An 18,590-nucleotide genomic window follows, 5' to 3' on the forward strand; every position below is an offset into this window, starting at 1 on the left:
CAGAGGTTGATAGTTTATTGATTAGTCAGGGTATGAAGTGATATGGGGGGGGGGGGTGCAGGCAGGAGATTGGGGCTGAGAGGAATAATGGATCAGCCATGGTGAAATGGGGGAGCAGACTCAATGGGCCAAATGGTCTAATTATGCACTTATGTCTTAGAGTCTTACAGAAAAAGGCTCACAGTGCAATCTCATTGTTTCTCTAATTTTCTCTGTAATCTGTTCTCTCCATATTCCCATTAACTGCCCCAACTTGCATTAACCATAACCCACCCCAGCGTGAGAAAAAAAAGCAGCCAGAGTAAACCCGTGCATCATACGAACTCCAGACTAGCAGCACAGAAGGTCATATAGGTCAGGATTGAACATGGGAATATGGGGTGTTGTCCCTCTAATCTGTGTCTAGCCTCAATTTAGGAAAAGAGGAGGCCATGGGCAGATGTGTCAGTGTGGGAATGGGAATTGAAACTCAATTTGATGCCAACTGGGAATTACAGAATCCCTAGTACAGTGGACAGAGCAAAGGTGCTCGAAGAAGTGATCCCCCGATCTGCATCGGGCAAAGGTGACCACACTAGGGGCACATGATGGATTCAGGTGTGATGTATGACTCTCCTAGAAGGTCAGTAGAAGTCCCTGAATGTTGGCGAGGAAGGAGGTGCAGGGCCTGGTGTAACATTTAGCACAGCTGCGGCAATACATAGCTGGAGGGGGAATCAGTGAGGAGGGACAAGCAAACAGGAGAGTTGTGAAGAGAGCAATTCCTGTGGAAAAAGGAGAGGAGAGGGGATAGGAAGATGTGCCTAGTGATGGGGGGACACAAGTCCCACTAGTGATGGTGGAAGTTGTGCAGAATGATGTATTGGATGAGGACAAGCAGAACCCTATTCCTGTTATGTTGAGGGGAATGGAGTGAGGATGGGAAATAGAGGCCTGCATTGATAGCAGTAGAGGGGAAACCCTGTTTCCTAAAAAATGGATGTCCTGGAATGAAAAGTCTTATCATGAGAATAGATATGGTGGAGACAGAGAAACTGAGAGAAGAGAATAAGATCCTTGCAAATGATAGAGTGGGATCAGGTGTTCCTTGTGGTCTTGCTACCTGTTGGAGTGCCAAGTTCTAGTCTGCTCTATAGGTCTTGGAATAAAACAAGATTTTTACTTCAAATTCAGCAAGTCTCTAGCAGGATTATCCTCGGAAAATAATATTTCAGTGAATGTCCTACTCATTGCCAAATCTTGATCATTTGCAGGGGCTATGTATTAAATGAGTACACAAAATAGGGAGCTATTAATATCCACTATCTCCTTGTTTGTACGTCCTGATGGCTCAGCAAATGAAGCTTTATAAGCTCCCTTTAAACTCATTGAGGCCCTATTCCCATGTTCCTCATCTTTCATTACAACCCTCTTTCCAACAAAGAGGGTGTCAGATTATTGGAGCTTAACTGTAGCTGCTAAATTCACATTGCACGGAGTAGTAGGTTATTCTCCTAGCCATAACAGAACACTGCTATGCTCCTCCCAAAGCACAAGTGTGTCTTGAAAGAAACCAGCACACACTATTATATAAAGTAGCCTGCAGTTGTTTCCCATCGTCTGCTAGCTACAGTATACTGACAAGTTTGAGAACAGTGATACAGTAATAGACTCTGTATATCTCTAAGCAACAGGAGTCAAATTGCATTATAAAACTGCAAAGTATTTTTTAAATTTTGAAAAACTGGTTTGGCAAAACAGCCTGTCACTTCAGACAAATAATGACTAAAAAGCAATTCTGGAATGCATTGGCCCAGGATTGCTGTGAATATATTGCCCCTGAACAAAATGTAAATGGAGAAATCACTAGATACTTTTTGAATGTAGTCGGGACAAACACCAGAGAATTCATTGAGACATTTGTAATTAATGCTAATCAAATCTACATAGCAGACTTATATTGCTAGACGTTTTTATTGCCCCCTACATCTTACTAATATTCTGTCACCCTCTTCTCAAGTAACTATTTTGCTAGATAATTTAATAACTAACAGATACTGAGAGAATGTGAATGAGATTTATCTGTAAATTCACTTGTGAATAGTACATTGAATAAAAGACAAATCTCAAACTACACAAAACTGAAACCATATGCAGTTATTTTTTACTATTTTCAAGTATTTGTTTTTTAATCTAATTTATTAAAGGATTCCTATTCACAATTCAGATACGTACTTCAACATTAGTAGACTATTTTTGTATGTCTGTTGCAGGCTGTAGAGTCTTGATTCCCCTCTATATTGAGAGACAATCTTCCTCTTTATTTATGCATCTTAATAGCATCAAGAAAAACTATACAAATATAGTAGTGATGACAGCAAGTTAGAAAAGGTGTTTCTATTATAAATAATTATTTCAATCTAACCTTCCCCTACACTTCATTAAGTATATGTACCAAATTAGTTTACCCAATCTTTTCCACTTGAAGCTAGAATTAATCTCTAACTGTATTTTATTTTGTTTGGCAATGCTTAAATACTGAATGCAGGAGTGCATAGTGTAATTAAGATTAATGCTGACACATGAAAATTGCCTCATTTCCTTGTCATCTTCTCAAAACCAAAGACAGAAAGCTGTAGAAAGAAGAAATATCTAGTTGTCACTAACTGCTTAAACAAGAAAATTAACATGTTAACTGGCTCAGAGTTTGAATATCCTGCAGCAACATCCACTCAAAATATGTCCTATTTTTGCTAATTTCCACACCAGTTATGCCAATAAATTTTACCCCAAAGTATCTTGTGTGTTTTATTGGCTTATTTCAGTAATTAAAGCCATAGCAAACTCTCGTAATCAGTGTGAACAAGGATCCATAGTGCAGCTGTGAAAGAAAATGCAATTGTTTAAGCTTTTCAATAATTATTTTGCTGCTCTCTGAAGCCATTGAAACAGTTTAAAGATACATATACTAAATTAAGAATTTAATTTTAAAAATTGCTAATTCAATATAAAACTATATAAATTTGAACTATTCCTTCAGTGCCTGCTTTTGGTAGTTTAAATCTACCCCTGCAGAAAAACAGTGAAAATGCATAAATTTTAATTAATTTCTCATTTATATAAAAGAATGTTAAAGAAGTTCAGATATTTTGTGGAATTGGTACAAAAATATCAATGTAGTTCAGGCTTTACGTAAAACAATTTGAATTTCCTCAATCTTTTTGACTTAAGTTTTCAGAAACATCTCAGTCAAATTCACAGAATGCAGTCTCTTTTTAATGCAGAAGTGGGAGTTCTGTATTAAAGGCCTGGAACATAATGACTGAATACCAGAATTGTTGTACAATTATCCCAATGCATTAAATCTGACCTTAAGCCCCTCCTGGTGTTGTGCTCAAAGTTGTTATGGGGACTTTATCATTCCTCCAGCAAAAAGAGAATAGTTTGAAAGTTGCCTTTTTAACCTTCCCTGTCTTTTATGCTTTGCAGTGTCTAGCAATTTAGTTGTGTTTGTTGTTAGATAACATTTTAGTGAAACATATTTTAACTGACACTGTAGAAAATACCTTCTTTTCTAATCATGTCAGGAAAACACTGGATTTACCTATTAAAGTAAACTTTCAGATGACTACTTGAGTATTGAAATTGCCACAAGCTTCAGTTATTTATATGTTTTCAGTTAGAGTTTCTACTTCATTACGTAGAGCATCAAATCAAAACTTACCTTTTAGATATTAGTTTGACTGTTCATATTCTGCGTCAAATTCAAATTACAACATGCAAATTATACCACATACTTATTCTGTAATTAAGGGAAAATTGGTGTGTGCAGGAGCTCATGTTCCCACAAGTACAAATACAATAATAAAAAAAGAAATACAATTGGAAATTCTGAAGTTGGCCCACTTCTTCCCAGAATTCAGTGGTCCCAGATGACCTCATGTACTGCAGAAATGAAAAAGTATTGTGCTCTGTATAGCAGTAGAAATCTGTGTTTTCTTTCAATCCCTAGGAAATGGGGTATTTATTTTAATTGACCACAAACATGTACATTGTGCAGTTTTACATGGTATGCTATTAATGCCATTAATCTTGGGAATTTAGTTTTCCTCATCTTTGAGGCTTGAACCTGTCCACAAACACAGTCCTTTATTTATGACAGCAGCTCTTTATTTAGAGAATTTTTGAGAGTGATCTGGTTGGTGATCAAAAACTTCACATTCACAAGAATTAGGTGTAACAAATTAGAACTTTTGCTTGGTGCAGAAATCCCAAAACAGACATCAAATAATAAATCACATGTCATTTGTCCTGTTTCTGGAATTCTCATAACTTAAGTGCATTTTGCTATTAATATGTGCAAAAATTAAAGATACAAAAATGTGTTTGCAAGCACAAAGGCAACTTCATTACATAAAGAAAATAAAATGTACATACACAAAAACATGAACAAGATGGTCAACACCACTTACTGATTCAAGACTGGAAGTGGATTAAGGTAGCTCCTTCCTCACTTTGAAGTATTCTCAGCAAAAGCAAACATGCACAGATTTAGCTTTCATTTCATAGTTTTTGATGACAGTACATATAAGTGATATGTATGCAATGAATTAGTATTGTTTTAATGTGAAAATAATCCTGTACTGAAATTAGAGCAATTGGCTGTTTCGCTGATTTTCTTTTCACTGTTTTTGCTTGAAAGGTTGACTGCTTTCCACTGGCCCTGCTTTTTTTTTTTGCAATTGCAATAAATGGAGAGATTTCCATTGTAATGTAGGACAGTCTTATTCATACTTTAACATCTTACCTATACCATTTTTTGTCAACATAATCTCACACATTCTGCAGGTCCAAGACCTTGTTCAGCTTTTCATCTTTTACTACCCATCAGCAGAACATGGAGGGGCAGGGGGTGAAATTCAATTGGTAAGGCCATCCACAGAGCTGATAGGTCCTTCTTTGGGCTGGTTGGGCTCAAGTGATATCATTAGGGCTGAACTTCAATAGTTACGCAGCAATTCTGCTCACAGAGTGGTTTCTATGCCAAGTCCGAGTTTTAAAATAAAATGCACACCAAGGCCATAAGAATCCTAGAAATGTAAGACAGCTCTGAAGATTTCTTGCTGCCCATAAGTACTCTTCAGGTCCGTATAATAATAACTTGAGGCACGCTTCCTCTCTGCATCATCCTGTAGGTCATCAGTGAGAATCCACTCTGCTGCCCAATTCTAACAGCTGCTTCCCAACTAGGACCAAGAGATTTTGGTGGAAAAGTTGACCAGCTACATGTGAATGAGGCCCTGCAGTATTGAACATCACCATTGCCCAGGTACGTCAACAGTCCCCATCGGGAAATAACTTCACTGTCTGAGTCAGAATCGGATTTAATATCAGCAGCTGTACACTGCACTACATACTAACAGAAACTATAAATTACTGCTGAGCTGAGGCCTCCAATGGTCAGAGTTGACCATGGATGCTGTGTTCTATCTGTCTAGATATGTAAACCAGGGCAGTATGATATGGAGAACAAGCTGTTGCCCATGTAGCAAGCTCCACCTCATCATACAATTGATTAACCCAAAGGAACGGCAGAGATGGGGGTTCTTAATAATGGATACTGCCTTTTGAAAGTGTTCTTGATGCTGGGGAGGAGAGTGCCCCTGATGGAGCTGGCTGAGTTTACAACTTTCTGCAGCTTTTTTTGATCCTGTGCAGTGGTCCATTGACACCGGGTGGTCACACAACTAGTTAGAATGCTCTCCATGGTATATCGGTAGAAATTTGCAAGTGTCTCACTTAACAATTCCTTAGCAATATCCCCTCTAACTACTGCTATGATGTTTTAAAGAGAACTTTTGATATTTAAATATGCTGTTCCAAAGCTTTTTGAGATTCCACAGACCTTCCCCTAGAGTGGAAAATTGGACATATTAGTTCAGTATTTAACAATGATGAAATCAAAACCAAAGAGTTATAGATCAGTTTGCCTACTGTTTATAGTTGATTCTACAATTACATCAAAGTAAATTTATTATCGAAGTACATATATGTCACCATATACAACTCTGAGATTCATTCTCTTGCAGGCATACTCAATAAATCCATGTTAGAGTAATAATAGAATCAATGAAAGACCACGGCAACTTGGGCATTCAATCATTGTGCAAAAGGCAACAAAGTGTGCAAAAACAAAAAGAAAGGAACAGTAATAAATGAATAAGCAATGGATATCACAAACATGAGATGAAGAGTCCTAGAAAGTGAGCCTATAGGTTTTGGGAACATTTCAATGATGGGTCAAGTGAAGTTCTCCCCTTTGGTTAAAGAGCCTGATGGTTGAGGGGTAATAACTGTTCCTGAACCTAGTGCTGTGAGTCCTGAGGCTCCCATGCCTTCTTCCTGATGGCAGCAGTGAGAAAAGAGCATGACCTGGGTGGTGGACATCCCTGATGATGGATGTTGCTTTCGGACGGCAACACTTTGTGTAAATGTGCTCAGTGGTGGAGAGGGCTTTACCCGTGATGGACTGGGCCATATCCACTACTTTTTGTAGCATTTTCCATTCAAGAGCATTGGTGTTTCCCTACCAGGCTGTGATGTAGCCAGTCAATACTTTCTCCACTACGCATTTATAGAAGTTTATCAAAGTTTTAGATGTCAATGTCAGATCTTCACAAACTCCCAAGGAAGTAGAGGTGCAGTCATGTTTTCTTCATAATTGCACTTAAGTGCTGGGTCCAGGACAGGTGCTCTGAAATAATAACACAGAGGAATTTAAAGTTGCTGACCCTCTCCACTTCTGATCCTCCAATGACGACTGGCTCATGGACCTCTAGTTTCCTCCTCTTGAAGTTAGTAATCAGCACTTTACTCTTGCTGATATTGAGTGAGAGGTGGTTGTTATGGCACCACTCAGCCAGATTTTCAGTCTCCCTCCTGTGTGCTGATTTGTCACCACCTTGATTTGGCTTAGGACAGTGTTGTTGTCAGTAAACTTGAATATGGTATTGGAGCTGTGCTTAGCCACACAGTCATAAGTGTAAAGTGAATAGAAAAGGGAGCTAAGCACACAGCTTCATGGTGCACTTGTGCAGATGGAGATTGTGGAGGATATGTTGCCAATCTGAACTGTCTGGGGTCTGCAAGTAAGGAGATAGAGGATCCAATTGAACAACTAGGTAACTAGACCAAGGTTTCGAAGTTTACTGATTAGTTTTGAGAGGGTGATGTTATTGGATGAAGAGCTGTAGTTGATAAAGAGCATCTTGATGTATGCATCTTTGCTGTCCAGAGTTAAGTGAAGAGCCAATGAAATGGCATCTGCTGTGGTCCTGTTGCTCCAATAGGCAAAATGGAGTGGATCCAAATCGCTTCTCAAGCAGAAGTTGATGTGTTTCATCACCAACCTCTCAAAACACTTCATCGCTGTGGATGTAAGTACCACTGGATGATAGTCATTGAGGCAGATTAACATATTCTTCTTAGGCACTGGTATAAATGAAGCCTCAAATGTCCTCTTTCTTTAAGGATCATGATTTCCCTTCTGCTATCATCAATGATGCCCTCACCCGCATCTCCTCCATTTCCCACAGTTCGGTCCTCACCCCATCCTCTCATCACCCCAACAGGGACCGAGTTCCCCTTATCCTCACCTACCACCCCACCGGCCTCCAGATCCAGCATATTATCCTCCGCAACTTCCTCCACCTTCAACAGGACCCCACCACTAAGGACATCTTTCCCTCTCTACCCCTCTCCGCTTTCCACAGGGACCATTCCCTCTGCGACTGCCTGGTCCACATGTCCCTCCCCACAGATCTCCCACCTGGCACTTACCCTGCAAGCGTAAGTGCTACACTTGTCCCTACACCTCCTCTCTTACCACCGTTCAGGGTCCAAAACAGTCCTTCCAGGTGAGGCACACTTCACTTGTGAGTCTGTTGGGGTCATCTATTGCATCCGGTGCTCCCGGTGTGGTCTCCTCTACATCGGCAAGACCCGACGCAGATTGGGGGACTGCTTCGTCGAGCACCTACGCTCCGCCACAACAGACAGGATCTCCCGGATGCCACTCACTTCAACTCTCCTTCACATTCACATTCGGATATGTCCATACATGGCCTCCTCTGCTGCCATGATGAGGCCAAACTCAGGTTGGAGGAGCAACACCTCATATACCGTCTGGGTAGTCTTCAGCCCCTTGGCATGAACATGGAATTCTCCAACTTCCGGTAATTCCCTCCTTCTTCCTTCCCCCATCCCAGTTTCACTCTGCCTCCTCTTCCAGCTGCCTATCACCTCTCTCATGATTCTGCCTTCTTCTACTACCCATAGTGCTTTCCCCTTACATTCCTTCTTCACCTCTCCGGCCTATCCCCTCCCCCACCCCTTGATCTCCTCTTATTGTTTTTCACCTGGCACCTACCAGCCTTCTCCTTCCCACCCTCCTCCCACCTTCTTTATGGGGCCCCTGCCCCCTCCTTCTTCAGTCCTGACGAAGGGTCTCAGCTCGAAACATTAACTGTTCATTTCCACGGATGCTGCCCGACCTGCTGAGTTCCTCCAGCGTGTTGTACGCATTGCTTTGACCAAAGCATCTGCAGTGTACTTTGTGTTTGTGATAACTGAAGCCTGCTTGACACAAGTGGATACCTCAAACTGCCAAAGCAAGGGGTTAAAGATCTCAGTGAACACTCCAGCTAGCAGATCAGCACAGGTCTTTAGTCTTTGGCCAGGTACCCCCTCTGGGCCGGATGCTTTTCATGGGTTCACCCTCCTGAAGGCTGCCTGCACATTGGCCTCAGAGACTGAAATCACAGGATCATCAGGGGCTGTGGGAGTGCGTGATGGTTCCTCCATGTTTTGACCATCAAAGCGAGCATAGAAGGCATGGAGTTCATCTGGAAACAAAGCCCTTTTGTTGTCCTTGTTGCTTGATTTAACTCTATATGAGGTGATATCACTCAAATCCTGCCAAAATTTTCAAGTGTCCTTTGTTGATTCACGTTTACTTTGGATTGATACTTTGCCCGTGAAATGCCTTGCCGGAGATCATATCCTGGACCTCTTGTAACTTTCTCGGTCACCAGGCTAGAATGCCTTGATCTGACCCTCAGCAGACTGCTGAGCCCATTGTTCATCCAGGGCTTCTGGTTGGGTAAGACTGAATGACTTTGTGGAGCACACTTGTCTGCAACTGTTTTAATAAAGTCATTCGTCATTGTCAGCAAAGCGGAGATGTTATTTCTGATCCGCACTGACTGTGGTCTCCCAGTGAGGAAGTCAGGGCTCAGGTTGCAGAGGGAGGTACAGAGGCTCAGGTTTTGGAGCTTTTTGATTAGAACTGTGTTGAATGCTGAGCTGTAGTCAATAGACAGCTGCCTGACAGAAATATGTAATCCATGACCGATTAAAGAGCCAGTGATATTGCGTAAGCTATAGGCCTATTATGATGATAGGCAAATTGCAGCAGGTCCAGGTCCTTACTTAGGCAGGAGTTGATTCTAGTCATGACCAACCTCTCAAAGCACTTCATCACAGTAGATGTGAGTGAAACTGGTCGATAGTCATTGAGGCAGTTCACCCTGCTCTTCTTGGGCACGCATATAATTTTTGCCCTTTTGAAGCAAGTGGGAATCTCCAAATTTAGCAGAGAGAGATTGAAGATGGCCTTGAACACTCCTGTCAGTTGGCTAGCACAAGTTTTAAGAGCCCCACCAAGTACACCATCAAGACCTGACGGCTTGCGTGGGTTCACCCCTTGAAAGATGTTCTGGCATTGGCCTCCAAGACAGAGATCACAGGGTCACTTGATTCTGCACGGTTGACATAGATGTAGTTTTATTCTACCTTTCAAAGTGTGCATAAAAGGCATTGAGCTCATCTGGGAGTGAAGCATCACTGCCATTCGTGATGTTGGGTTTCACCTTGTCGGAAGAAATGGCTTGCAAATTCTGCCGCAGCTGACGTGCATCTGACTCCGTCTCTAGCATCAGTCGGAATTGTTTTTTCACTCTTAAGTTAGTCTTCTTTAGGTCATACCTGAAATTCTTATATAGTCCTGGATCACTGGTATTGAATGCCACAGATCTAGACCTCAACAGATTACAAATCTCTTAGTTTATCCACAGCATTGATTTGGGTATGTCCAGTATGTTCTTGAAAGGACACTCATCCACAGAGGTTTCAATGAAGTAAGTGACAACTGTGGCGTACTTACTCAGACTCGAAGATGAATCCCGAATATTGTCCAGTCCACTGACTCAAAGCAATTCTGTAAGTGCTCCTCCAGCTCCTCGGACCATACCTACCTGGTCTTCACCACTGGTTCTGCGGTCTTTAGTCTCTGCCTGTATGCTGGGAGTAGAGGTGATCGGACTTTCTAAAGTGTGGGTGTGGAATGGCACAGTAAATGTTCTTGGTGGTGTAACAGTGGTCAAGCGTGTTGGCTCCTCTGATTCCATGGGTGATGTGTGACTGGTAGTTGTTCAGGCACTTCTGCAAGCTGGCCTGGGTGAAATGCCCCACCATGATAGGGAGGGAATCAGGGTGCACTGTTTCATACCTGCCTGCTGATTGTGGAGTTTAGCCCCTCCAAGCCTGCTTGATGCTAGTCTGAGGTGGAATGGGAATCACTACCAGGATAATAGCGGAAAACTTCCTCAGCAGATAAAAAGGATGACATTAGACCACTAGATGTTCCGTGTCAGGGGAGCAGAACTGAGACAAAACTACCATGTCTGTGCACCACGATGAGTTAGTTATAAATCATATTCCACCTCCTCTGCCTTTAAAAGACTGAGCTGTCCTCCCTCTTTGATGATTGGTGAAGCTATCGAGCTGCAGCGTTGCATCTGAAATGGCTGGAATAGCCAGCCTTAAGCCCTAACAGCCCTTGTATTGAACTGGCCTTGAATTAATCTTGGCAGCTTCTACAATATTCCATCGCCAGATGTTTCTTCACCTTCAGTGTTCTTAAAGGACCGTTTCCTTAATGACTCTGATCCAATCCTATCCCTAGCAACCACTTCCTAGCTTAAGGACTTTTCATGCAGCTGCAGGAAATGTTAAACCCGTCCTTATAACTTCTTCTCTTCCATACTCCAGGAACCCTAACTTCACACTACTAAGTACATTTATGATCAAACAATGTAGACCATGGGATCTGCTTTCTCATAGGCAGCCACCGAACAAAGAAACACAGAATCCATGAGAAAACCCACACCAAGAAGACTACCAAGCATACAATGTGCGAAAAAAGAACAAATCATGCAAACAATAAATAAAAATAAACAAATAACACACAGAACATGAACCACAGCTTCTGGCTTCAAGGGTCTGACGGCTGCAGGCCTCAGCTGCAGAGTCAGTTCAGCGCTGAGGCAAGTAAAGTTCGTGGAGTACTGAGCTGGACATCGGTTCACCTTTCACCCCTGACCTCGACCCCTTAATGTCTTTAATCTGGCTCGGTGCTTAAATCAGCTAAACATCAGTTCTTTGTTTTTCACTCCCGAGCCTGGGCCCTGCCATTTCCATCCGACCCAAAGTTTCAGTCCAGCCCCACCCACTCCAGCAACGGCTGCCGTGGCCTCACCTTCATTCTCGAAGATCCAGTTCATGGAATCCTTCAGGATACCACAAAAATGCCAGGTCGTACAGACAGTTCGAAAGCACAATTCCCAGAGAGAAATTATGTACTGTAGATTGCAGTGATTATAGTCCAGGAGAAGTATATTTGATAGAATAGTTAGTGCAGGTTGGGTGACTGCTTTACAGTCTGCAGGGATGAGCCTGCCCTGCCTATTGGCTGCCAAGTTTTATTACAACTCTGACCTGTCTGTGACCTCCTGTGATGTCATAATAAGCTTGAAAATTCATACTTCATCTTTCGTAATAAATAGGAGCAGAGGTGTTATTTTAGTTCAAGCCATCCCTGGCATTCAATGTGACCATGACTTATCTGTGCTGGCTTCCTATAGCCCTCAATTCCCTGATATTTTTTGAATTTATTCCTCCTTAAGTGCTTCAAATGATCTAGCTTCCACAAGGCTGTTGGTTAGCAAATTGCCAAAATTCACAACCCTCTTGAAAAAAAGGCTCCATGCACCTCCACTTTAAATGACCATCCTCTTGTAACTACGTCCCTTCATTCTCCCACTAGTAAAAACATTGCATTGTCTATCCTGTCATGTTCCATCAAGCCCTTACTTGTCTCAATATCACCTCTCATTCTTCTGAACTTCAAAGAACATACACTCAACTTACTAAGTCTCTCTCGGGTTCGGGTACATTCTTCCAAATTTGATACTAAATTCTCCAAATACAGAAGATTGGTTTTCTCAATCTCTTATCGGAACCAGCCACTTCTGCTACAAATCATCTATCTGTGATATTGATATGGTTTATGTTAGCATAACCTGACTTTTAGGCATTTTCTACAGCTCTGCATTTTGCAACTTTAATATTACTTTGTTTGTATTCCCATTCCCTAACTGCTCTCATTTCCTTAGTTGGCTTTCTTTCTGCCTCTCTGTATTGCTCCATTACACCACTGATCAAATGATCCCTGATTTCATCTGCTACTTAAAATTAGTTTTTTTTATACTTTATTTTCCAGTTTAATGAGAAATAATAACTTTATTTCTAATTCCAGAGATGCTGTCTAAACTGTTCAGTATTTCCAGCATTTTCAGTTTCTATATCTGAATGGGATATGTGACTTTTTACCCTCCACAAATTAAGAGTTAATATGCAAAACGTACTCACCTTTCAATGGATTATCAACTTAGTGTCAAAACTTTGCCCCTGTGATTTTAATGGCAGTGTTCGTAAAATTCAAGGAATGTCAAGGTTTGTTCTGTGTTGTGAAGGAAAGCATGTGAATAGATGTATTATTGGTGAGTGATGATTCCAACATTTCTTAGCCTCCACAGAAGAGCTTTTCTTTTAGAAATTCAATGGGCCTTTAGCTGCAGAACTGTTTCAGATATGTGCCATGTGTTTTGGTGGTGGGTGGAGAAAGCTTCTCTCATCTAGAGTTGGAGTATTTGCTTTACCAACATTGATACTAACGTTATTAAAACTCCTGCTCAATAATGCACAGCTCAATTCTACTTGCAGTTCATTACTGTAAGTGAATAGTTAAAGGATGTGTGTGGGCTACCTACTGTGAAAGAACCATACAGTGAATTGGTGATTTTCATCAAAGATCTCTTTATATGCAGTATTCAGTATTTACACACAATGTTCAATAAGATGTTAGTGCTATGTTGAGCAATTTCCAGGGAATAGAAAAGCCCATAACAGCAGTTTTAGGTTAGTATTGCTTTAAATACCAGCTATAAAAATAGCAATGAAATGACTCCAAGCAATGAAAACCCCAACTGAGGGAAAACTCTTCTTATTAAGACAGCTATTATTGGGGCATTTTAAAATCACATCAGAGTAAGGAACCCAAGAGTTTTAATAACTTAAGCCAATTCAACTTGAACTTTGTAAAGCCAGCTATGACTCTCAAATTTGCCACAAAATTGACCTTGAGATAGGTAATTATATTTACTTCTTTATAATGGCAAATTTGAGGTTGCAGGGTACTGGCAACAGTTCAGGGTTTGTAGATGGAAATAAAATTTAAACACTGCATATTTTGTGTTAAATGTGAAGCAATTGCAAGTTAAGCCAAGTTGGCTAAATCGAATGTAGGCAATTAATACAAAAGCATGCTGCAACTGGTGCAAAATTAGAAAAACTTGTGTCATTTTAACTGCTTTAAAGGTACTCTTGAATAGACCCATCCACTGTGTAATTAACCCCTAACATTTTGCTGACTTTTGATCATCAATAAGACTTTCCTGGGCAAACTCTAGTCATGATTTCATGGAGTTATCAGAACAAGACACAACTATATATTGTTTAAATACAAGCTTAAAAGCTTATTGTTAATGTAGCTTGATGCATTGCTGCAGAATCAGCAATGATTAATTCTGCATGGAATATCACTCATTAAACTTGTGAAAATGTTAGAAGCAAAATGACAAAACCATGATTACTTTGAAAGCTAAATTTACTGAGGTGGGGCAGCATTACACAAAAAGGTGTAAAGGCAACAGATTGGTATTTTGCTAGAAGTATCTTTGGCTAACTAGAAATGATAATAAATATAACTACATTTTTTATGTGTGCCTCAGCTTATGTTGTGAACATATTTTAATACTAAATATATTTTATTGCATTTTTACATGGCATAAAACCACCACCTCAATTTGTAGTAAATTTACTTTTTAAAAAGATTTGCCATAAAAGCCAGTTGCAAATATATTTTTGGAAAGTTTTAAAGATTATTATCAAACACTATAAAGACCTATAGAGCTGTAAAGTAATTAACAAATTCACTGTCAATACCAGCAGATCTGATTACTTTTGCATGGCAAAGTGATGAGTACAGGTTTTCTAGAATGAATGGACCCTTACAGCATTTGGATGAATCAATAAACAATCATTCATATTTTTCCTTCCTTTTAACACTGAAACCTTTATTTCACATGGAATCTGCTGGAGTAGACTGGAACCCAAAGGTAGAAATGAGGAATGCATTGCAAGACTTAAATATTTCTATTCACTGTGAGTTTGACAGCTTGGAATTTGGTGCTATTTCTACACTAATCTGAGAGTCTGCACAAACTCCTTTGTTTTGAGTTCCATATCAATGATATCACATTATAATTATAACCTTTATATTTACATCACTCTGATGCATACTTCTGGTTGCTGACCTTAATTTCCACAGCAAGCTGAAGTAGTAGCCGTGGTGTGTACTGAAAGGTTTCACAGTTAAACTGAATGCCACTGTGATTAACAAAAGTTTGATTAATGAAAGTTTTAACAGTTAGACTTGAAATGACACTCAAGATACTGTGCTATTTTTCACAGTAGAGCCAAAGTTTAGTTGGCGGAAGTGTCTGCTGGCACCTTAGCATTACAGTTAATCAGCCAAGCAATACCATAGCTACCTTAAACATTTAGTAAATACACTTGTGGTTTTGTTTTAAATTTGAATACTAAGGTAAATACATATTCCAATCCTTTCATTCCATTAGTTTTCATCACAAATAGACTGTTAATCGGAAGTTTTAACATTTTGTTAAAAAAATTGTTCATTTAATTTTTGCTTTTTTTGTTCAAAATCTTAACAAATGCGTGTTTTGTTCACAGATGATTATTTGTACAAACAAAAATTTCCAATATATTACATATATGTGCATCACTGAGCCTAGCCAAAAAGGCCAAACACTATAGGACATTCCATTCCTTGAAGTAAATTTCAAAAACACATTTTGTGACATAGGGCACTACAGCACAGAAACTGGCTCTTCAGTCCATCTAGTCTGTGCTGAACTTTTATTCTGTCTTGTCCTATCAACCTGCACCTGGACCACAGCCCTCCATAACCCTCAATTATCACATTTTGACTTAATTGGCCAATTATGAGCAAAGACTTCAGTAGCAAAGTAACTTCCTCAGGAAATGCACCTTGAAATTTTACGAATGAATAGTGAATGGAGCAGATTTAAACTTGAAATAAATTTTTCAGTTGCTTGTGCCCAACACAGAAAAGGTGGTTTTCATAGATTGAAGGTCCTGGACTTTTTCACAACTGCAAGGATTTATAAAATATATTACCCATTTATCTGAAGTAAGCCTATAATTTGTAACTAATCTAGCATGTTGTTAAAAGCAGTAATATCCTAACTGTGATGTGAATATGAATGGAGCCTGACCTTATTACACTTGTTGAGATAGGGCATGCCCATGGATGGAGCAGTGTGCAGTAAGACTGTCAGGAAGGACAGGCAGATGATAGGGCAAAATTGCAGTCAGTGAGATGAGTTGCAGTCTAACACAAGGACAAAATCTAAAAAGGCGACAAATGCAGGACTAAAGTTATTATATTCTGAATGCACGCAGTATAAAGAATGAGTTAGATGATCTTGTAGCGCAATCAGAGATTGGTAGGTGTGAAGTTGTGTGCATCACTGAACCATGGCTGAAAGAGCATAGTTGGGAAATTTAACATCCAAGGATACACATTATATCAAAAGGGCAGTCAGGTAGGGAGAATGGGTAGGATGACTGTATTGGTTAAAAAAAAAGAAATCAAATCCTTAGAAAGAGGTGACATATGTTCAGAAGATGGAGAATGCTTGTGAGTAGAGTTAAGAAACCGCAAGTGTAAAAAGACTCTGATGGGAGTCATATACAGGCCTCCGAATGATAGCCAGGATGTGAGCTACAAATTACAAAGGGATATTAAAAAATACATGTCGGAAAGGCACTACTACAGTAGTCATAGAAGATTTCAATATGCAGATAGATTGCAAAAGTCAGGTTGGTGCTGGATTCCAAGAGACAGAATGCTGGCTTTTTAAGAGCACCTTGTGGTTAAGCCCACTAGTGGAAAAGCTATGCGGGGTTGGGTGTTGTAATGAACCTGATTTGATCAGTGAGCTTAAGGTAAAGGAACCCTTAGGAGACAGTGATCATCATTTCATAGAATTCACCCTGCAATTTGAGAGGGAAAAGCTGAAGTCAGATGTATCAGTATTACAGTGGAGGAAAGGGAATTACAGAGGCGTGAGAGAGGAGCTGGCCAAAACTGATTGGAAGGGGACACAAGCAGGGGTGACGGCACAGCAACAATGGCTGGAGTTTCTGGGAGCAATTCAGAAGTGGCAGGATGACACAACCATGGCTGACAAGGGAAGTCAAAGACAACATAAGAGCAAAAGAGAGAGCATGTAATAAAATAAAAATTAGTGGGAAGTTAGAGGACTGGGAAGCTTTTAAAAACCAACAGAAGGCAACTAAAAAAGCCATAAGAAAATAAAAGATTATATATAAAGGTAAGCTAGCCAAAGAGGATACCAATTTTCATATATATAAAAAAGAGTAAAAGAGAGGCAGTATTAGATATCAGACCACTGGAGAATTATACTGGAGAGGTAGTAATGGGGGGGGGGGGGGGGGGAGGAACAATAGCAGATGAAATTAGTAAGTATTTTGCATCAGTCTTCACTGTGGAGGACACTGGCTATATGCCTGAAGTTTGATTATATCAGGGGGTAGAAGTGAGTGCAATTGCTATGACTAGGAAGAAACTGCTTGGGGAGCTGAAAGGTGTGAAGGTGGAAAAGCCATGTGTACCAGATGGACTACACCCCAGGGTACTGAAAGAGGTGGCTGGGGAAATTGCAAGAATTGCTAGATTCTGGCATGGAAAATTGCAAATGTCATTCTTCAAGAGGGATGAAGGCTGACTGATAGGAGGCAAAGAGTGGGAATACAGGGAGCCTTTTTTGGTTGGTTGCCTGTGACTAGTAGTGTTCGATAGGGGTCAGTGTTGGGATGACTGCTTTTTACGTTATATGTCAATGATTTGGATGATGGGATTAAGGGCTTTGTAGCCAAGTTTGCAGACGATATGAAGATAGGTGGAGGGGCAGGTAGTGTTGAGGAAGTAGTGAGGTGGAATTGGTGGTGAGGAAGGCAAGTGCAATATTCATTATGAAAGGACTAGAGTATAAAAGCAAGGATGTAATGCTGAGGCTTTAAAAGGCACTGGTGACTACTCACTTGGAGTATTGTGAGCAATTTTGGGCCCCTTATCTACGAAAAGATGTGCTGACATTGCAGCAGGTTTGAAGGAGGTTCATGAAAATGATTCCAGGATTGAACGGCATGTCATATAAGGAGTATTCAGTCGCACTGGGATTCAAAAGAATGATGGGGCAATTTCGTTGAAACCTAATAATTGAAAGGCATAAATAGAGCAGATGTGAAGAGGATAATTCCTATAGTGGGAGAGTCTAGGACAGAAGACACAGCCTCAGAATAGAGGGACATCAATTTACAGTGGAGATGAGGAGGAATTTCTTGTGTGAGGTGGTGGTGAATCTGTGGAATTCATTGCCATGGGCAGCAGTGGAGACTAGCTCATTGGGTGTACAGTCGGCCCTCCATATCCGTGGATTCCGCATGTGCGGAATCAACCAACCGCGGATCGGGAAAACCCGGAAGTTCTCTCTCCAGCACTCATTATTCGAGCATGTACAGACTATTTTTTCTTGTCATTATTCCCTAAACAATACAGTATAACAACTATTTACATAGCATTTACATTGTATTAGGCATTATAAATAATCTAGAAATGACTTAAAAGTACAGGCAGTCCCCAGGTTATGAATGAGTTCCGTTCGTGAGTCTGCCTTTAAGTCGGATTTGAAGTCGGAACAGGTAGATCCAGTATTATTTAGCGTCAGTTAGTCAAACGTTTTTCTTAGTATGTAGTACATATTTTACCTTTCTATGCATATAAAACACAAGAAACATATGTATTTCAATAATTAAACTACTGCGTTGCTTAGTAATAATTGTAACTTTTATCAGGGCAGGGCATTTCACATGCTCCATTAAAATTGTTCCGATCATTGACCAACTGTAGCCTAACACTTTTCCAATGACCGATGGCATTTCACCTCTTTCCAGTCATTTTATTACTTCCACCTTATTTTCAATCGCGATCGTGATTATTTTCATGATCAGAAACACTGCAG

The 18,590-nt window shown here is 40.3% G+C and overlaps 1 protein-coding gene across 15 annotated transcripts in view; it reads left to right on the forward strand.

Annotated features, from left to right (window-relative positions):
* Nucleotides 1-18,590, forward strand: part of znf469 (zinc finger protein 469) — a 465,067-nt gene that overhangs the window by 404,291 nt on the left and 42,186 nt on the right. For 12 of the 15 annotated variants that reach the window (XM_073070180.1, XM_073070183.1, XM_073070187.1 and 9 more), the window contains one exon: nt 5,175-5,308. The exons of the other annotated variants lie outside the window; for them this stretch is intronic. The gene's annotated coding sequence lies outside the window, so the exon portion shown is untranslated. The remainder of the gene's footprint in view (nt 1-5,174; nt 5,309-18,590) is intronic. 15 annotated transcript variants of the gene reach the window in all.

This window comes from Hemitrygon akajei, chromosome 17, assembly GCF_048418815.1.
Source record: "Hemitrygon akajei chromosome 17, sHemAka1.3, whole genome shotgun sequence".
In the NCBI taxonomy this organism is placed as follows: domain Eukaryota; kingdom Metazoa; phylum Chordata; class Chondrichthyes; order Myliobatiformes; family Dasyatidae; genus Hemitrygon; species Hemitrygon akajei.